Source organism: Lagopus leucura, unplaced genomic scaffold (genome assembly GCF_019238085.1).
Source record: "Lagopus leucura isolate 7727_CA_CO unplaced genomic scaffold, USGS_WTPT01 Super-Scaffold_100157, whole genome shotgun sequence".
Taxonomy (NCBI): domain Eukaryota; kingdom Metazoa; phylum Chordata; class Aves; order Galliformes; family Phasianidae; genus Lagopus; species Lagopus leucura.
The window spans coordinates 10,721,306-10,743,166 of NW_024962334.1; the positions used below are offsets into that span (position 1 = coordinate 10,721,306).

Below are 21,861 nucleotides of genomic sequence, written 5' to 3' on the forward strand. Positions count from 1 at the left end.
CTCCTAGAAAAACGCTTTTTAGGTAGCAGCCTGCACCTCCCAGGCTGACTGGAGATGCAGCCCTAAGTCTATCTTGCTGTGTCAGTTCAGCTGCAAGGTAAATTTTTTCTATCCTATCCGCAAAAATCTCACATACAAAGGAGAGAGGAGCAAAGAGCAGGACAGAATCACAGAACCATTAAGGTTGGAAAAGCTTCCTAATATCACCTAGTCCAACCCCCAACCCACCCCACCATGCCCACTGACCACGTCCCTCAGTGCCACATCCACACGGTTCCTGAGCACCTCCAGGGACGGTGACTGCACCACCTCCCTGGGCAGCCTGTGCCACTGCATCACTGCTCTTTTGCAGAAGAAAATTTCCCTAATATACAGCCTGAACTTCCTCTGGCACAACTTAAGGTCATTCCCTCTTGTCCTGTCGCTGTTACCTGGGAGAAGTGGCCAATCCCCTCCTCACTACAACCTCCTTTCAGGGAGTTGTAGAGAGTGAGATAAATGGCAGCGGCCATATGTGGCTGGTCCCTGTCTCCCCCATGTCACTCCTGCCTCTGCCCTTTGCTCATACTCCTCAGCACCTACACTTGAGAGGTGACACAGTGTTACACCCCATGTAAGGGACATTCTGAGTTGCTGGTTTGCGTGAAATTACAATTTTATTTCCGTGGACGGGTCCTGCTGTACCATAGTTTTAAGTTCAGAGGATCTTCAGTTCATCCCTCAAAAATCATGGATGCCCACTTTCTGGCACCTAAGTTTCAAAAGCCTGGCCTGAATCCTTGATGATCTCTCTTATCAGACATTGCACAGCCCTCAGACCAGTGATGGCTAATACACTGTCTATGCTATGTATGTAGTAGTACGTAATATTTCATGAGCAGAAAATGAGGTGTCATCCTTAACCATGAATTTTCTTCTCTTTTTTTCTAAAAATCCATGTAATAACATTTAGCACGGCTTAAATGTGCGCCTCACATTTTCAGCCAGAAATATTTTTACCTCACATTAAATTTCAAGCTGAAAAATGGGGATGTTCTCTGTCAGCACAAATAGAAGTGAAAGATAATAAATCACTGACTTGTAAACTGTTCCTGAGAATCAATAAAATGTAAGCAGCTACAAAACAGAAGGTAGAAATACATTAAATATGAATGATAAGAAAGAAGAATAAGACTGAAAAACGATAAGGCCATGTATTTCGTTACAGGAGACAGATGTGATAGAGGATGGTCCTGGGCTGGTAAGAGAGGTTCTTCACCAAAAAAATCATCTGACTATGTATCCCTGCCCGCTCCCTCTCTCTAATGGAGATAGAATATATCACAAGAGTGTTGACAACTTTTAGAAACTTTACACATCACTGATTGCAAATGAAAAGGTAATGCATTCTACACATGTTCTGGCTCTTATCTCTCCTCCAGGGGAAAGCATTAAAGCCTCAGCCTGCCATGGAAAATGTAGTATTCAGACATCTGTGACCAGTGTGTGTAGAGAAGACAAGATAAGGTGCATATCAAGCCTACATCTGTGACAGGGGTCCCAGAGTCTCTAGAGACAGATGAATGAATGCATATGAAGACTGACTGAAAACATTCTAATTAAACCTTTGCTTTTCCCAGCAGTATTTGCTCTTTGGTAAATATTCTGTTTTGAAGGAAAAGCTTACCAAGAAAATTTAAACCAATATCCAATGCTTTTTTTTATCCTTCGTTTTCTTCAAAGAAATAAATAGCCTATTCTTGAGTAAAGATACTGTGTATACAGTAATGACTCCTTGGAGAAAGTTCAGCTTGCTGGGGGAAAGTAGTAGACGAGCTGTTATGGTTGCAGGATGACATTAGGAGCATGGGCAGGGAGAGAGACCTGGATCTTTGGAGAATAACAAGTCCTGAGTGGTAGTGGACAGATAAATTGGAGCATAGGTAGCTGTTGGGTGAACAGTGGCCTGCCGATCAACATAATAAGATGGATATCAGCAGTACCAGGCGCGAGCCCAACACTGGCTGCGTAGATGAGATGAATAAGGGACAGTTTCAAGGCTTCAGAGGAAGGCTCTTGAGTTTTACTGCTGTAAGTACAATCAGCTTTGTATGGCCAGCAATTCATTTTACTGCTTTAGAAACTGAAGAATAAAAAATGCAAATGCACCTTTGATGTGCTGATTACTTCGGGATGTACTAAGCCATGAACAGTGGCACTAATGAAATGTCTCCTGGGTGTCTTGGAACGTTTCGAGAGGACCCAGGAGAGGTTCCCTGGGAAACTGGAGATGAGCTCCAAAGCATGTGCAGGCTTGGCCAGCTGACAGCCACTACGCCGCACTCTGAACATGGCTGCTAGACGGAATGCAGTTCTGAGAGCAGCTGGTAGGAGCAATTGTGAAAAGTCTAAAGGAGGGATACATTGGGATACATTTGTTCCCAGATGCATGAATGTTCACAGAGAACATTCTAGGAGAAAGAAAAGACCGATTGCTGGTTGATCCAAAATGAGGGAGAGGGCTGAATAATACTTTCAATTAATCTAAGTATTGATCTTAGTCCCAGATTCTGCTGGCCTAAATTCCACCTAATCCCCATGCCTGCAGTTTCCCATTGGCTGGCACCCCAAAGCTTCTGAGTAATTATTTCAGGAGTCTGAGCAGAGCTCTGAGCACAGAGGCATCTGTGTCTGCCAGTGTTAGGCACTGAGCAGGCAGATTTATGTGGATTTCAATCCAGAGGAAACTGGGCATTAAGGCAAGACTGTACTTCCAAGATGCTTGTAATGGAAGATACCTACAGACCCAATGCTTGTCCTGACTCCTCTGAGCCAAGGTCACCTGTCTACCAGCTCTCTCAAAACTTGCTCTTTTTCTGTATTGCAGCACCTCCAAGCCCCATCCTAAAGTGGGTTTGCTCTGAACCAGTAGAATCACAGAATGGATCAACTTGGAAGGGACCTTAAAAACCCCCCAGTTCCAACTCCCTGCTCTGGGCAGAGACATCTCCCACTAGATCAGGCTGCCCAGGGCCCCATCCAACACAGGGCCTTGCACGCTTCCAGAGATGGGGCATCCACGGCTTCTCTTGGGCAACCTGTTTCAGCTTCTCATAGTCATAAGAATTTCTTCCTTATATCTAACCTAAATCTACTCTTTTTCAGTTTAAAGCCATTACCTCTTGTCCTACCACTACAATCCCTGATGGAGAGTCTCCCCAGCTTTCTTGTAGGCCTCTTTAGGTACTGAACACTGCTATAAAGTCTCCTTGGAGCCTTCCCTTCTCTGTGTTGAACAATCCTAGCTCTCTCTACCTGTCTTCATACAGAATATAAAGAAAAGACAACCATAACATTTGCTCTCCTTGGCAGCATGATTCCCAAATCTTTGCTGATCCTTTCTCTCTTCCCACAAGAAATGAAGACCTTTGAGAAAGGACAGAACAGTGGATTTTCCCACGAAATTACATGAGGTGTGACACGACTGAACTTCTTACTAGCCACCTTTCCCCGAAATTCTATTATTGGAATAAGATCCTGGATCTCTCAAAGACTGCAAAGCTGTCGTAACAGCATTCAAAACTCTCCATGACTCAGCAGTGAGTCCTTCCCTGTGACCTGTAGATCAGATATCCTAAAGATCAAATATCTGGGGAGTGGGGTGTTTGGAGTGGAAAGAATCTGCCAGGTATGAACTCTAGTGAAGTTTTACCCATACTTCAGAAGAACTGCTGTTCCTAAACTCCCATTTCTTGTTAGAGATAGGGCAGACAGGTGTGGCTTTGACTCCAGCACAAGTCATAAATGCATTGAGCAGCTAGATTAACATAATTGCTTGCCTCGTCATCTAGCATGCAAAGTGCAAAAACAAGTATCATAACAGTTTTATTACATGTACATGCTTGTGTTTTCTTGGGATGCAATAAAACAAACAGGTCAGTAATTTTAAAACAAGCAGTAAAATACTAAACTATTCAATGAGTAATTTAAAGCAAATGGTGAGAAAATGGCATCCTCAAGAAACTTCTTCCAAGCTGAGTTCCAATTACAGCTTATGGATATGTGAAAGAAAAGATAGGAAAGAATGCATTACCAGTCAAAACGGCTTACATTTAGGTTTGCTTTATTTTTGTTTCGTTATGATATATACTTTACCATAATTATACTCAGCAGAATTAAACCATCAGGTGTGATTCCAACTGGAAACATTCTAAATGGGTGATTAGTTGAGAAATGTCCCCACCCCTTCTTAGTTCAAGCAACAGATGAGGAATGTACCTCTTAAGGAGAGCATTTGATTCCTGCAGATAAGATTGCAGAGTTGTTTCTAAAGAGCTTACATATTAGTGAATTGTAAGTGTTTTAAATACATTTCTAACAATTTACTTTAATTTCAGAGATACTGCATAAGATGGTAAGTTCATTAGTAAAAACAAAGAAGGTAAAACATCTTTGATGTTACAGCAGGATGCACCCAGCTGCTAAATGAAGCAAAATAATCTGTTGGGGTTTGTTCCCTTTACAGACAGCACGCTGTGGATGTGAGAGCGAACAATGGGAGCAGTGAGCAACATGTGCCTGAAGTAGTCTGTCAAATCCTCGGTTTGATTTATAATAATAGGGTTACACTGACATGAGGATACAACACAGCAAAGCACATATTCACTACGAGTAATATAGGCTCACTTATACATTACAGTACTATTAAATAAAGTCTCGATCATTTTCTAAAACATTTCTAGAATGAATGCGGTTGTAGTGCGATGGCACAAACACTGCTTTGCAGGCAGCTATCAAACAGAGAGAAACAAAATTCAAACCTAAAATTAAAGGGCTCTTTTTTAACTTGAGTTTCCAATCTTCTGACTGATGGAGAGAAGGGAGTTGAAATCTCAGACATTCCCCTGGTTTGAGTCTAAAGAAAGGCTAATTGTAGTTTTTCTCTGGAACAGAGAATAACCAGAACAGTGGCTTCTTGATACAACTTGCTCTGTTTCAGACCCCAAATAATCTGGTTTCTTTTGATTCTCTGCAGGATTGTTTGCAGGAAAAGGCTGGGTACAACTTCAAGAAGATGTCAACATTGTTTCAGAGATGTCAGCAACAAATCCATTCCAGCTATAAAATTGTTTCTGCAAGAACACAGAGAAATCCGTGCATTTATCTTGAAGACAACTCTTTCAAACAAATGTTCTAATTAGGAACCACAACATCCTATTTCTTTTCTAATCCTCTAGTTGTAAATGGACAACAAATGTTGTTGAGCAAGAGAATGTCATTGTCTAAACATGGAGATGGAATTTAAAGTTCTGCATTCAATTATGTTTGGGGGTTTGCCTTTCAGTTCAAGTTAAACCTGGAGATTTTGAAAAAATGTGGCTCCGTTTTGTGTGCTTCTCTTTTTTAAACAGTAAGAATGTTAAAGAACTTATCCAAGCTGCCAGTAACAGCATGGAGATCATCTAAAACACAGCAAACCTCTTGGTTGTTCAAATAACTGTGCATTGTATGAACACAGATATTTTGCATTGTCTGTTTCCAGCTGTTGTATTACATGACAGATCTTTTAAACTCGAGGTTTCTTTAGTCACATTTCTATTTCCTCTTTCCTTTTTTTCTAAGATACATTTGCTGTGAAAATGGTTTTCCTTTCTTAATCTCTCAGAGAGACCTCAATTTCTTGCACACCTACTCAGCAAAAGCCATTATAAAAACACTGCTTTTCTTTTCTTTCCAGCCTGAATCAAGAAATTCTATACACTTGCTAGCAACTCTGTAAATCAGAAATCTGATAAATTAAATGCATACCGTTCTTCTCAGTCTACATAAACAAGACTGAGTACAGAAGACTGAGCAGAAAAAAAACCACCCAACAAAGTAGAAGGACCATCTCCTGAGATTTGAGACACAGGCCAGACTGAAGTTGAGCTGTAGGTGGATACAATTTCCACAGCGCTTGTAGGGAAGCACAGACCAGGGCTGGAGCTGCTAATTCTTTGGAATGTGTGAAAAGTTTGTTAACACTGGAGAGCTGTGCTGCCTTTCCCTCTTCAGTCCATGGGATGAATTCAATCACGCTGCTGTAACCATTTGCTTTTACTGCACTAGCAGAGGTCACTGTGCACTACAAACAGATGTGAAGGTGAACATAGCATTCATCAGAACACTTCACCCTCCCTGCAAAAAAAGCAACAACCAACAAGCCCAAAATCGTGGACATGAATTTTTGAAATGTTTCATTTAAAAATGAAGATGTTGCACTTGTGAAAATGGCACCACTGGCCTTTCAGGTGAACTTCAGTTACTCCATGGAAACACATCTTGCTGTGTAAAACATGATTACTGCTGTTCCATGACTACAATTGCTCTCAAAGGTGCAATTCTCAAGCTTTCCTTCCAAGAATTGGCTTATTTTTAAATCTGTGACATTACTCTGTTGAGAAGCATTTTTACAGGTCTTAAGCTATAGGTCCCCACGTTAAATTGTGTTATTTTTCACAGGACACTGTATGTGATTGGTTGTTCTTCTAAGTGCAAGGAAAGAACTGTTGCAGTTTAACCAGGAATGTGTATTCCTAAGGATCCCTTAGTAGGTAATGTGTATTACATCAGACTTAAAATAAGTAACAAGGATAACTCTAAAATGGCATTTAAACACTCTTTGGTCTTTTGACATCTACTGATGTGGCACTGTGGAATATAGGTCACATTCTAGCCATTAGCACTTACCACTTCTGTAGCAAATGTTGGAGTTGAGTAATTTGTCAGCTGATCAGAATTCTGATTTTAACACAAATCACTTGTGTACCTTTTCCTTATGGCAGCATTCATAAGACTGCTTTCATGTACTTCCTACCATTCAAAACCCATGCTTAATAAAGCAATTAAAAGAATCCTTTCTGCCTTTTGTTTTCAGACATAGATTTGTTCTTCAGAAGCCTAAGGACAATTTTTCTAGGACCTGCCTTCCCTAGGTCCTCCAAGGCCAATGCTGCATTCTTTATTCTTCTGCCCTGGCAAGGCGGATGGGAGATTTTCAGTATTTGGTTCATATGAAGTCTTCACCAGCCAGCATGACACCTGCACGAAGAAACTTAGCACCATGCTCCATATTGCAGCCTCACCTTTCCCTCTCTCTTGAGTCAAACTCATGATTACTATGAAGTTACACATCAGCGCTGAGGACACTTTTCTTCTGGGACTGACTCACATTTTCTCACTCCAGCTCTCCTGGAAGAGTTACTGGGAATTCCTAAATAACTTGGGCCAAGCCCAAAACCACAAGTGAAAAGGAATGCAAATCACCAACCTTAGAACCACTCCTAACTCTACTGTGTTTAATCAGTTTATCACCTAAAACACTAATGGCATGTCTACAGACCTTGTTTCTACCTTCCCTTGCAGACTCATAGCTTTTTATCCTTTCCAACTGAGGCACTGTGAGGCCACCTCACAACTGACTTCATTCGCAATTCCTATGCTTGATTTTCTTTGAACATCCTGTTCCTTTCTGAGTGAAGTGGGAGCTTGTGAGCTGTGTCGTCAACTCACAAGAGCTAGACGTGGGACAAAGGTATCAAGGGAACAGCAAAGTTTCTACACTACTTCTATGCCAACCAGAACTCAGAGTCTGGTATTTTTGTTGCCCTTGCCTGGGGTAAGTCAGATAGTGTTGCATCCCAAGTTTGCTCTCCGTACAAGGACTGCCTGCCCTGTCTCCTGCATTGTTGCCTCTACTTTATGTGTCACCAGCTGGTTTGGCTGCCTTGCTAAAAAGCAACACATGAAGGGATACAGTATGTGCTTCCTTCAACGTGGACAGCAACTCTAATAGTCCTCGGCTCTGGTGGGAATTGCTGTTTGGGCATTTGAATTCCACTCCCCTTCCCGGATGGAGGAGAGACTTTTGTAAAGACCTGTATTCCAGAAGCAGTCTAAGGGCTGAGCAGAGGATGGTAATCACTTCCTTTGATCTTCTGGCCATTCTGCTGGCACAGCCCTGAGTGTTGCTGGCCACCACCACTGCCTGGAGCCTTCTGGCTTGGGTTTACCCAACCACACTTGGGACCCCCATTTTGCAGATCTGCTCCCCACCTCAGCAGCCTGCAAGGTGTCTGTCTGTCCCAGGTACCTTCTGTCCTGTCTTAATTTCACAAAGTTCCTGTCATCCTGTTTCTCCACTTTAAGACCTTCTGAATGGCAGCTTGACTGCATTGACTGATCCCAACAAGCTGCTGTTCTCTGCAAACTCTATGAGAGGGCACTCTGTCATCTCTAGGACAAGGACATGAAACAGGGCAGGTCTCAGGATAGAACATTATGGTACTCTGCTTGCTATTAGCCTCCAGATAGAGCACAGCCCCTTAGTCACTGTCACCTGATGCCATTATGTGACCAGTTCTTTGACACATGGTTATCCATCTGTCCAGATCATAGTATTTCAATCTGGAGACAAGACTGTGGGAGATGGTGCCAAAAGCCTTCATAAAGTTAAGGTAAATTATATCAACTGCTCTCCCCTTGTCCACACTCATTTTATTATAAAAGGCGATCAGGTTGGTGAGACAAGATTCAGCTTTGGCAAAGGAATGCTGGTTATTCCTTGCTGTGCCCACATATGTGTCCCAGGAGGATCACACGGGCTGTAGTGAAGCTGACCAGTCAATGGTTTCCCTTTGGCTTTTTTTCAAGATGAGTACATCTGCCTTTCTACAGTCTCTGGGGACCTCCCTTAGTTTCCATGACATTTCGAAGATAAACACAGACCAGCAGGGACATCAGGCAGCTCCCTCAGCATCCCCAGACACAACTCAATCAATCCTATAGATGTTTATGCATTGAGCTCTCTGATGTAATCACTGATTTGATCCTCGTTTATTCCTGGCTGTTTTCCTTGAATCCAAAGCACATAGACATAGGAGACTGCCAGCAAGACTGAGGCAAAGCTGGCTTTGAGTATCACAGCAATACCTGTTTCCACTGTTACTAGATCGTTTGCCTCATTCAGGAACTGGCCCACATTTTCCTTTTTCAGTCTTTAACTACGGAAGCTGTGGCAGAAGCTTGTCTTCCTGTCCTTGAGGTCCTTGCAGATCGCAACTCTAGCTGAGCTCTGATCTCAGAAAATAGACTGTATGTGATTCCTTTGGATGTCTATAGCAGTTTCTACTTCACCTCAGAAACCTGAGTTTGCTACTCTGATGATAGAAATGTACTAAACTTTCAGATGTAAGCATGGAGACTATTAAGAAATGTAATAGCTGAATGTCCTCCATAACTTTCAGTATAAATTGTACTCTCCTATATCTGTCCAAAGGCAGCTGCTTTGTTCTGCTTTGTCAGGGAAACTCTTAATAATTTAATAATGAAAGGGAATTAATGAGGCCTATGGATTTGAGCCTCACACTCAGATTATCCAGTGTCTAATGAAGTGTGAATTTTGACTGAAGCTTTTTCCACCCTGAGGGGAAAAAGCCACTCTCATCCATGCGGGTTCTCCTATGACTAATAAAGGGTGAGCTCACACTGCAGCGTTTGCTTTCAGGGAGTACAGGTAGGGTTACTCTCTAGTACCTAGCCCTAGTTTTATGGCACTTAAGAAAACAGGTAATTCTGTAGAGATCTACCTCTTTAGATTTGACCAGTTTGTAAGGAGTTAGTAGGGAGAACAGACAGACAGACGAAGACTGGTCCAAAGTCTCATTTGCAATCTCTAATGTGAGCCAGTAAGACTCCTGTAAAAACAAATACTGTCTACCATTTTCTGTCTACAGTAGAAGGCTGAATTTAGCAAAAAGGAATGTCGTCTGGTCTGATTTGGACACATACACACCATGAGCAACCTCTCAGCAACCAACTCAAGGCCATTGCTGTCATCTTGCCTAGACGAATACACACAGGCTATGACTGATGGATGAGCTGCGTTTTTGCTGTGGCTTAACTAACGCATATTACTATCTCTTAAAACCAATGTGGAGACAAGGCACTGTACTCTTATTGTGAGGTAAACCAGTTGAGGCCAACCAAAATCAGAGCTATGCTGCTGACCTCCCCTAGCTGCAGCTTGTCTGACTTCACAGGCATGTAGCTTTCACATTAAATTTTCACCGCAAAAAAACCCTCACAAAACCAAAACAAAGCTGCCCCTGAAGTCAAAGCCCAGTGCAAATGACCACGTATGTGATGGCAAATTTATGTTAGCCTGGTGGGGGAATTATATTGGTCTCATCCCAGAAGCATGCAATGTAATGTAGACAGAAATAAAACTGGCTGGAAAAACAGCAAACTATCAAGTGCTGAATTCCAGCCTACTGCAAGTGCTAGACTCCTTCCAGTCCCTGTCATCTCCCCTTAAGTGTTGCATACAGCCTTGACCTTCTCATTCTTTTTAGACTCACATATGCATAACTACAAAGACTCATCCCTTTGAGTAAAAGAACTTTCGTGTTATACAGTAGTGACTCAAAGTACAGTAACTCACATTAACAACATCAAGGGCAAGAATATTCACTTTTCTCTTTTGAGTGTATCCTTTTCCACTCACCCGCTCACCACTGTAAGCAAATGCACAAAGGCACTGAGTGGTTTAGAACCTGAGTAAATCTAAGTGTGATACTTCATGTTTCAACTCAATGGATAACGTGATTTCTAAGAAATAATAAAGAATAAAAGCAGCCTTTTAGTCCAAAAATTTTGCAAAGGGAGAGTTAGTAGCACTGAACTGAAGAATCATGATAACTTTAATACAGTCTTTCTAAGATTCTGCTTTCTCCAAGATGCAAGTGAAGCATACAGAAAAACAAGTGAAATTATAGCTCTTTTAAACTAGAAAGTGAAATAAATAATCTAGGCTTAATTTTTACAGAATGGGAGACATTTGGCTCCATCTGGATGTAGCAGGCTCAGAAATCCCAGTGATGCATTTTGCACACCTTTACAAATGAAGACCTGAGAAATCAGGGGTGGTCAGGTAGTCAGAGACAGCAGGCTGGCCGCTGTCATCTCTTACATCAGATGTGTGTTGCAAACCCAGCAATCAAGGTCAGTTCAATAGCCCCAGCTGTGCAGCATAGCACGGGCTATTCACGAAAGGGCGATCGCTGAGTTTTGTCAAAGCATGAGGAAAACAGAACGGCATTCACCAGACATTTGCTTAAAACTGGGCTTCAGTATAATAAAGTTCTGTATTCTGTCACTCGACATACCTTACGCATTTTCTATCTGAGAAAAGCTGACTTTGACATGTATCACTTTAAATCCTTTCCCTTTCCTGGCTATGCAAAGAGTTTCTTTCCGTGATCTCTGGAAGAAATTCTTAGCTTATCCCCGATACTGAGCGACGGCTTTGCTCACAACCTTTAGCATGTGGGAGCTGCACCGCACTAAACGAGCACGTGCTGCCCTCTGAAATACGTGCACAGCCGCACCCCGGCCTATTTCCTCGTGCTTCCCGTTCCCCTCACTACCCGTGCTTGTATCCCAACCCCACCACCTAGCGCTCCGGCCCTTCGACGGCACGGGGCAGCTGAGGGGCGCTGACCTCGTGGGCTTCACTTTCTCCTCAGCCTTCTCACGGTAGTCATCAGGTTCCCTTCTTCTTGCGGCCATTTCCACTACCCGTGTTTAGAAACGACAGCCCGATACGAGAGCGAACAAGCCGGCCCCGGGAGCCGTCAGCCGCGCACGCCGAGCCGCTCGCTCCCGCCCCGCTTTCTCCTCAGGCGGCCTCACCCCGCCCGACGCGCCCGCCCTCCCGCCATTGGGCCGCCGTGACGCCAATCGCGCCGCCTCCCTTCAGCGCAGGCGCGGTGCTCCCGCCTTCTCGGGCTCGCGCGGGTGTCCGTTGGCCCCGCCCCCATCCTCGCCCCCCCGCCTCTCCAGCTTTCCGCGAGCCGCGGCCGTTGTTGTCAGTCGCGTCTGGAAGCCGCCGCAGCGGCGGGGCCCTGCCAAGCGTCCGTCATCCGGCGCGGGGCGCGAGTTACCGCGGCTGCCCTCCCCGATCCCCGCGGCCCGGCCGAGCTCCCCGCCGCCGTCTCCGAGCCTTTATCTCTCGTCTCGCCGCGCTCCCCGTTCCCGCGGGCGGTCGCGGCGGGCGCTGCCCATGCGGAGGGCGGCGCGGGGCGCGGCGGCCCGAGGAGACGCCGTAAGTTGCCGGGCCGCTCTCGGGTGGGGCCGCGGGGACGGGGCCGGCCCGGCGGGGTGCAGCGGGTCCCTTTCGTCCTCTCCCTCCGCCTTGTCGCCGCTCCCGTGGCGGCCCGGGCCCCGAAGACGGGCGGCGGGGCCCCGAAGGTCGTCGGTGCGGCGGGGCCGCGGGAAGGGGGCCGGAGGGGGAGGGCCGTTGTCGCGGGGCCGTGCGCTCGGCCCGATGTCCCCCGCCGCGCTGCGCCCTCCGTCCCCGCCGCGCTGCGCCCTGCCCGAGCCCGCGGGGTCACCGCGCGGAGAACGGCGCGGTTTGCCCCTCCGCCGCCCTGCCGGCACCGCCTGGCATTTTCTGTGGCTCGCGGGGGGGAAATAACGAACTGGAAAGCCATCCGGTTCGAGAGCCCGTCCGGTCGCGGGGTGTTTGGGGAATGACGGTGCGTCTTGCCTCTCGGAACCGGGTGCGAAGCCAACAGGTTTGTGCGGAAAGCGAGCCGGCGTCTTGTGCCAGGAGCCGGAGCGCGAGAACGAAGGCGCGAGCGTCCCATGTTCCTCCTCCGTGCTCCTATTGCTTTTGTCGGTGCACCTATTGCATTGCGTGTGCCGCCTTGGGGTGCTGTGCGAATCGGTTGGCTAAGTAGGTGAGTCCCGGAGAGATCTCTGTGCTGTCTGCTAGGTGCCCTGTGGACATCGAGCTAGCTGGAGCTCCGCTCGTTCAGTGTACTTCTGCAGATGTTTGCGGTCGATTTAAAGGCTCAGGGATAGCTAAAGGACAGCTGCGTGTGGTATGTTTGTCTTTATAAGTTGGCTGAATGAAGTATTGGAGGACATCCGCTAGGGAAAAGCTAGCGTTGGCCTGAGGATGGTTGGAGACAAATGTGACCTATTTTTGCCTTAGGTATTTTTATTGGGAAGTGATGCTAGAACACCTGTTCTTGGTGGAGAAATCCTTAGAAGGGGATATAGAAATTAAAAACAAACAAACAAGCAAACAACAGCTCTGGGCTTTTGCTTATGCATGGACTGTTTTTTGCCGATCACCTTGCTTTCAAGTGCTGGTTATGAGCAGATATGCAAAGAAGTGGTTTCCTCAGTGGTACCATTGCAGTTCCTGGAACAGCTGAATTGTATTGTGTGACTTAGAGCCATCCAGCATGAATGAATTGCAAGCAAATCTGCTTACTCCTGCCCTCTGTAGTGCAGTCACTACTTAGTCATATAGGCTGCTCTTTGGAGTTGTTTATTCTGAATATACTTAGATCTCCTGGCTCTGGGGATGGACCAGTTAATGAATCTCAGCAAAATGAAATCTATATGAAAGTGTTTACGAGCAAATGATGGTTATGCTAGAATTAGGCAGCTTTTGCAAGGCATGCACCATTAAGAACTGGGTTAATGAGTGTTTCTTTTTTTAAGTAGCTGTAAGCACATCACAGAAAGTGGGAATTCAGGTGATAATTGTTTTGGTACAATTGCTTGGAAAGAAGGAACATGAAACAAGCTTAGAAGAATTAATGGTCATTGCTAACTAATGCAGTTAGGTTTTACCTTGTGAAATGTTGAAAGGTTAATTTGAATAGATTAGTACCTGTCCTTTAACTTGGTGTCTGAAAAATCCAAATTTGGGAACTCAACAGCAGAAGGTAAGGGGAGGAAAGTCCGGTCTTATCTCACTTTTTTCTTGACTATTCTAAATGGCCATGAAAGGAGTAGAGTGGTGGTGCAGTGCTCCAGGTGACTGGGAAGAGAAGTTAACCTGAATGCTGGGCAAGTGCTTGGTAAGCAAGGCATCTTTTAAGGCAGGGCGATCGTCTGACTGTCTTGAGTGAATTTTGTGGCCCACATATGAGGGTTCTAACAAGAACAAGAAGGGGAAATTGCATCTTAAATTTAGGGATAAACTGTCTTAGTAAATGTGAAGCAAGGAGGAACAGGTTGCCTTTGCTCGTGTGTTTTTTAGGTACCAAAATTTCTGTACGGGTTACCGATGTTCCTTGAATTGTCTTGCTGCAAGAACTAATGTTCCCATATGGTGTGGGTGGAGTGTCACAGTCACTGTTCCCTGTTGTGCTGTGGATGCATAGTCTGTCTGCCTTACGATTATTTTAAATAGCATGTTAAGACTGTGCATGTGAACAAGGCTTTGCAGATACCTGTCTGCTTGCAGTAGTCATTTTCCTCATGCACTCTTCTGACCAACCTGGTCTCTTCTAAGGTCCTACTTCTGTACTTTCAGTCTCATATTTGAGTCATTTTGCAGATCTGCACCTTCAGCGTATTGCTGCCCTTTATATCCTACTAGCTATAATGCCGAACTCAGTGCCTTTGTCTTGCTTTGCTGCCTGTCCTGCTTTCAAGGGCACGGTATCCTGGTGTAGCTAGCACAAAATAATACAGTCTTTTTTCTTGTTTTTTTTTTTTTTTTTTTCCTACTTTCAAAAATGTGCTAAAACACTTTAAAACTTGATGAGCTTCTATTCGTTTCTACTCAGTAGTGTTTTCTAATTATGTCTTAAAAAAAAATAATCAATGAAACATGGTTCAGATCCGGGACATTGTCTCTTACACATAGTGCTGAACTGCAGTTTGTGATGAATACACTAATAATAAATTGCATAAGCTGTTAACTTTAGTAACACATAAAGTGCTGCTCATCTTCCTTGCCACAGTACTTCAGTGCTGCAGCTTCTGAAATAATGTAAAGGAGCTGCTGTTTTAATGCATGTAATGTTATATAAGGGCTTAAGAGGATTTGAAAAACTGTATATTCATGCACAATTCTGGGATAACTTACCCTGTCAGAGTTCTGGCACACAAGTTAATTCAGTTAGCAGTGTTAAGAACTTAATGAAGTACAATGGCTGTGTAGTTCTCATGCCTGCAAAATATGAAACAAAGTGATTGCTTTCTGAAAAACAGTTGATGTCTGAGTTGTGCAGTGACCCCTTACAACAGCATTGGGGCATATGTGCTATGCTGAATTTCATGGACTTTTTTGTTGGTGTCAGTGTCCTGTCTAGTTGTAACTTACACCAACATGACTTGGGAGGTGAGATAACTGCTTAGATTTTTGTAACTTTAATTCACATGGAGCATGGTGAATTTGGGGTGTTTAGCGGGATCTTAGCTAATAAGAGATGTTAGGAGTGAGGATGAGGCACTGAAATTGATAAGTATAAGTTGCGATAGGTGCTGTTTCTTATAGTTTAGGTAGTTTGTGTGCTGCTTGGAAAACAGCAGCATCGAGTCAATTGAAGTACTTCAGATCTTATGCTACCAGGTAAAGTGCTAAAGAAATGAAGTATCTGGAATTTGAGCTGAGATAGTTCTTAATGGTTCTTTTCTTTAATAGAAATGATTGCTTGTAATAGATGCTAACAGTATGCATGCATTTACTGGGGAGTACTTTGAGATAATGTTTACTGATTTCAGCTCCCTTGATACAGAATAAAAGTCATGTTTCTGATTGTGAATTTAAACAACAAATATTAGTAGTAATTTATTAATGTTAAGCTATGCTGAAGCACTCATTGGTTAAGAGTGGAATGTTGGGAGCTTCTGTCAATGGCTTTCTGTGCTGTCTAGCATGTGAAAATCATTTGGTAACATTATAAATAGACATTTGAAAAGAGGAAAAACAACTCTTGAGAGTTCATGAGCATGGAGTAGACGAGGCGGTTCTTTTTTCTAAAAGAGTCCAGAGTGATGGGGTAGGAATCTGACTAGTCGGGTTTTTACTGGGTTCTTACAGTAGGTTTTCTGAAAGGGCTGTTGCCAAGTCCTGTCTAAAAGGTAATGATTCTGTCATGAATCCCAGTAATGACTTCTGTTTGTTACACCAATAATTTCTTCACCAGCTTCATGTTCGTAGCTAATTTTGGGAGGAGGAACAAAGAGAAACATATAGAATATCAAAGCCAAGATTGGAGAAGAAGACACGTAAGATGGACTTCTGAGTTAAATACCTACCATGAGTTATTTCTCTTGCTTGCAAGGTCGTTGAAACGCTTGCTGGTTTCTGTGATCGTCAGGCTTGACTGATACCAGATCTCGATTGGTAAGGTTTATGAAGATCTGTAATTAAAACATCTATGTTAATTTCCTGTGGCTGAGAATTTCTGCAGCAGATACTGCAAAGTGAGAATTTTGATTTTATAGCTTGATGTCACCATTCTGAAACAAAGACTAAGGAAGTACAGGAAACAAAGTACAGGAAGTACTCTTAAAAAAAGATGGTTTTCATATACTACTTTACAGAAGGCAGTTTAGCAGAGATGATCATTTGAGAAGGTCTGGTATTCTCTGCGATAACATTTTAAGAGCAGCTTCAGATCTTAGGTGGTCTGTACTGCTGAAGCATCTGACGTGTGAACAGGGTGGTGGTGTGTGTTTCATGGAACGTGTTTTTCTGTTTGTTTAGCTGCATGCTGGACTTTGGGAAGAGGCATGGGAGGAAAACAGACCTGGAAATTAACTGCCTTTGCAGTTGTGGCTGGTCAGAAGACTTTAAAGAGTGTACAGCTATTGCTGAGTTTATCAAATCCATGGAGTTGATTGCATTTGTCTTCTCTGTTACCTCTTAGAAATGGAAAGTGCTTTGTGAACAGCAGTGATTATCAGTGTGGTTGTGAAAGTATCTTGGGCTCTTAAAACATTTCACAACTAAAGGCATTTGGGATCATTGCCAGTGACTACTTACAGTGGTTTGTCTGTGGCTCATAATTTGATCACTCTCAGCACGCGTGTCCCTTTCATAGCCATGTCGTCTATTCTGTGCTGAACCCCAACTCTCTCGGCCTGTCTCCACGGGAGAGCTGCTTCAGGTGCTCTGATCAGCCTTATGGCCTCCTCTGGGCCTGACCAACAGATCCATGCCCTTCTTGTGCTGGGCACCACATTGCTGCACAGGGGGCTCGTGGGAGGGAGTAGAGCGGGAGGATCACGATGTCTTGCTCTTCATCCTCAGGTTGTGGCAGGCTCTCCTAATTCTCTTGTAACATATTAAGCTAGTATACTTTATATTCTTCCCTAATCTATAACACTAACCACTCACACTGTAGCTCATCTGCAGGACTTTCATTTGTAGGTCCAGGAGCGTTGTTTTATGAAGTTTCTTGGCCTGTGAAATAATTCTACGTCAACTATTGTCCAAATAGCAGGCCTAAGAGTTGGAGCATTCTTATTTAGTGTTCTGTTACTTCTAGTTTGGATTCTAAGAAGAATTAAGCTGAGGCATTAATAACTCTGATACCTGCAACACATCCTAAAATAATAAAAACACTTCACTACATGCTTCACAAATGCTAAACGACAGAACTTAATTAGCAGCTGGCAACTCATACCTTCTCAGAGCAAAATTCTGAGTATTATGAACTAGGGAATATGTAGAATGTGTAGAACCAGGGAATGTTATTAAATTATGCAAATTAATTATTTTGTTTATACGGATTGTAGAGCTACCTGGCAACTTTTCTCTGTTCACCGTCATAGGTGTAGCTATGGGGGCTGGTAGAGGGATTTGCTGACATATCTTGACTTTTTAGTAAGAGTGCTGTGAGGTGAATGGTGCTGCTGTGGGAGCTAGCAGTGAGACCTATTATAAAAACAAAATAAGTGGAATAAGTGTAGTAGATCTCTCAAGGTATGCGTGCAGGGTTGTACTGAGGAACTGCAGGAGTGGGAGGGTTTGTGGGTTTTGTCATCAGTGAACGGAAAGGCACAACTACACCACAACGTACAAGCATATCAAGTGGGAAGAACCTGTAAGATAGCCTTGTTTATGTAAGGGCAGAGTCCTAAAACCTGGCCTCCCCCCTTTGCTGTATCTGCAAAGCATTTGGGCTGTAGGACAGCTGTAGGTTGGTAGTGCTTTGAGTACTTTTGGCAGTTGTGGAGGCACAGGTCACAGGAAAGCCAGGCAGGAAGGGCTTCTTTGTTGTGCTGTGACGCCTGTGTGTGGAAACTGAGGGAGCACAATTGTTCCAGACTGTAAGTCCCATATTGTGCCAGTCTGCTCAGGGGATATCAGGTGCTGTGGCATTTCACTACTTTGTAATACTGTGGAGGAAATGGATCATGACCAGATTTCAGAGCATGTAGTATACAGTAGCCATGCATGCTCTTCAAGCTTCATGTATGCAACACTTCATTCCTGTTTCAAGCATGTTGACTTTCCATTATATAAGAGAATCAATGAACAAAAGCCTCAGGAAAGCAGATAAGCACAGTGTGGTATCCTCACACACAGAGAGTGGGTCATGCTTTTATAAAAACAGACTGCCTTCAGAGACTTACAGATGGGGCTGTGAAGGTACCTTGCTATAGGATAGCCGATAAACACTGGCAGCAAACAGTGAAATAATAGGAAAAATCCTACTTGCCCTTGCCAAGTTTGTACACTGAGTAGGTACTTCCTTTGATATACACTCAGATTATAACTACTTGTATAAGTTACTTTCTGAGTCAAAAAGTTGCTTCTGTATCTGATCAACTTGTGCTGAATTTTGATTTACGGTTTCTAGTTAGAATAGCAACAAAAGTCTTATCCTCAACTTGTATTTATTTAGTAAATAAATAGTTGTGTAGGTGCTGTTATTCTTCTGAGACACAAGAGACTGAAAGGAGAAATGGAGGGTGGCATTTCATTTGTGGATGTGTATAATGTGTACGTCCATAGCACTTGTCACCTTCAACTCCTCTTACAGAAAATGAGAACGTGCTCTTAAGAAATGATTCATTTGGTCTATTCTACCTGCTTCTGGGTGCAATTTGTTTGTGACTCGTCTGAATCTCCATTCTGTGTGAAGGCAGACAGGAATGGTTAGCTCTCTGGAGGGATGTGTGCCGGTCAAGATTACTTCAGGCTTCGTGTCTGTTAGACTGATAACAGAGGGAAGGTTTTGTTTTGATAATGCTGCAATGTTACATTGAAAGGGAGCCTTGACTCTATTTTCTAAATTAAGAAGCTAATACAGGCATTAAAGCTGGGTGAACTAGGCTGGTGTTGCACTTAACATATAATCTAATGGAAACTTCATGGAAAGGATGGGTTGCTTACAGAAACAGTGATGTCTCTGAAATGTGCTGTTTTTTTCTGAACAGGCCTGTTAGACATCAGTCCAGATACTTCTAGAGATGACTGAATTGCTGTACTGTTGTTCAGTCTCTTAAATAGATGCACCTAATATTACAAAACTGCTTCTGCAGACCTCTGCTATGAAAACTGCAGCATCTGCGAGATGGGGTGCATGCAGTGGTTGCTCTGAAAGTAATGCCTCCTCTTTTATGTTCACCCATGATGTCAGAGGCAGATGTTGTTGGTGTAGCAGAAGAGGTTGAACTTTCCCACTGATATTCCTTTCCATGTTGTTGCTGTGTGACAGATGGCAGCAGAGGGACAGAATGGTGTCTGACATAGCAGAGTGTATAAAGCAAAGATGTGGAATGGAATTCCTCCATGATGGAAAAACTACACCCACTGAGATTCACTGATGCTTGCTGAGTATTTCTGGAGGCTGAACAGTGAATGCGAGCACAGTGAGGTGATGGGTGGTGCATTTTAGCAGTGGTGACAATGACATGAAAAATGACGTGAAAAACAAGCCACATTCTGGATGGCCACACACAGCTGTCATACCACAAAATGAAGAGCATCTCATTCAGCTCACCTGCACAAATCAGCTAATGGTAGTGACCGTGTTGAAATAGTGTTTTATAGCTGAGATTTGTTCTATCAAATAGTGTTATTGTGCTTTGTGCCCTCTTTCTTGTTCCATAAGTACTTCCAAAATTCTTCCTCTAGTGAGAAACTGAGGAAAAAATTACTTCTTGTCAGGATAATGGTAGCACTAAAAGCAGAATCAGTGGAAAGTATAAACATAACAACTGTGTTATCTTAATTAGAATACTGACATTGTAACCAAGCTTTGTATGCGTATGTACCATCAGGGTTTTGTCTCTGTTTCCTAGTAGCAAACCATTTTTACTTTAGTATGTCTAGCAAGCTCGTGTTCAGATGTGGGAGCTTCAGCTGTGAGCGTTTGTTTTAAAAGCACAGAATTAAAAGTTAGTCTTTTACTGAGCCTTTATGTTAAACTACTAATGAATCTATGTTAATTTCAGCTAATGAGAATGCAGCATTAATAAATACAGTTTAATTCCCATTTCTGTAAGCTTTTATCCTATTGATTACTGTCTGATGTATTTTTCTGTGGCTTAAGCATAACTGATTTTTTGCTGCAATAATGTTGGCAGGTTAATGTTTATGGGTTATAAACATTTAGTTTGTACAAACATTGCTGCAAATGTGCCAAGTGAACAACATACTTATGTATAAATCTTAGAGCTGAGTGTTGTAGATACTTAAATTCAGACAAATTACATTCTCTTAGATCTGGCTGGCTTTGCTTTCTGCCCTCTGCAAGCATGGAACCTTCTTAAATTTGGAACAAATGCTAAACTAAAATGAGCCTTTTTTTGGTCAGTCATCCTTGCTTCTTCCAGTACTGAAGTTCTGGTTTTTGCCATGCAGTAAGAAAGCTCTGTGTTGTGTGAACACAAATACTCAGGTATCTTTGAATCTGGACACTTTAAAGAAGGGTCTCTCTTAAAGCCACGTCTCCTCAGAGACCTGTTTTGTGGCTTGAGTCAGACTTGTAGGTTGTGATGAATTCTTCTGAATGGAGGTTTAAATCTTGAGGTTAATATTTAGGCAAGAAGGAGTCTGTAAGGAGTTGAGCATGGTTTATGGTGCTGATAGCTTATATAGAAGGTTCTCAAACTCTTAAAGTAGGTCAGCTTAAGATATTAATTTAGGATGGATTATGGGCAAAACCAGACTTGTGTGGATGATTAATGTCCTACTAGAAATTTTAAATGTGTTTTTTATTTATAAATAAAAAGTCTGGTTAGAGTGGTTTGTTTGTTTTTTTTTTTAATCACAGAATGGCTTAGGTCTAAAGGGACCTTAACAACCACCCAGTTCCAAATTTTGCCATGTGCTAGGTTGCCACCTACTAGATCAGGTGCCCATGGCCCCCTCCAGCCTGGACTTGAACTCCTCCAAGGATGGGCACCCACAGCCTCTCTGGGCAGACTGTGCCGATGCCTCACTGCTCTCTGAGCAAGGAATTGCTTCACAACAGCTAACCCAAATCTCTCCTCTTTTAGTCCTGTCCCTGTCAGGCAGTATAAAAAGTTGTTCTCTCCCTTGTAAAAGCCACCTTCAAGTTGTGGAAGGATGGAGTGGAATCTCTGTAGAGCCTTCTCCATGCTGAACAACCCCAGCTTTCTCATCCCCTCTCCATAGAAGAGGTGCTCCACTCCTCTGGTAAGGACTCCAGGCCAGGTGGGGCCTCTGTAGGGCAATACAGAGGACAATCCCCTCCCTCTCCCTGCTAGGCACACCTCTTCCGATGCAGCCCAGGATATGGTTGGCTTTCTGGGCTGCGGCTGCTGGCTCATGCCCAACTTTTCATCTGCTGAAGCCCCTAAGCCTCTCTAGAGGGCTGCTCTCAGTAAGTGCAGAATGTGCCATGCAGGCCATGCATGTAGCCTGTTTAAGGATTTAGATCAGTGGTTACGGGTTGCAGCTTCTGTCACCTTATATTACTGAAGAACTATAATAAAGCATTATATGGAAACAGTTGTGTTCAATAGCAGTCTAAATGAACAGGGGCAGGACAAAAAGCTTCTCGTAAACCAACATATTGATCTGAGTAAGGATAAACCAGGAAATGTTTGGAG

At 43.5% G+C, this 21,861-nt stretch overlaps 2 protein-coding genes across 8 annotated transcripts in view; one reads left to right on the plus strand and one right to left on the minus strand.

Annotated features, from left to right (window-relative positions):
• The window catches only part of POMGNT2 (protein O-linked mannose N-acetylglucosaminyltransferase 2 (beta 1,4-)), an 86,620-nt gene extending 74,940 nt beyond the window's left edge, over window positions 1–11,680 (minus strand). For 5 of the 6 annotated variants that reach the window (XR_006181740.1, XR_006181739.1, XR_006181741.1 and 2 more), the window contains exon 1: window positions 11,519–11,680. The gene's annotated coding sequence lies outside the window, so the exon portion shown is untranslated. Of the gene's footprint in view, window positions 1–4,101; window positions 5,112–11,518 lie in introns of those variants that run through there. The other variant, XR_006181743.1, reaches the window with a different exon arrangement.
• A 394-nt stretch (window positions 11,681–12,074) lies between these two features.
• Window positions 12,075–21,861, plus strand: part of SNRK (SNF related kinase) — a 37,848-nt gene continuing 28,061 nt past the window's right edge. Inside the window, exon 1 of one of the 2 annotated variants that reach the window (XM_042888457.1) lies at window positions 12,075–12,121. The gene's annotated coding sequence lies outside the window, so the exon portion shown is untranslated. Of the gene's footprint in view, window positions 12,122–12,550; window positions 12,594–21,861 lie in introns of those variants that run through there. The other variant, XM_042888458.1, reaches the window with a different exon arrangement.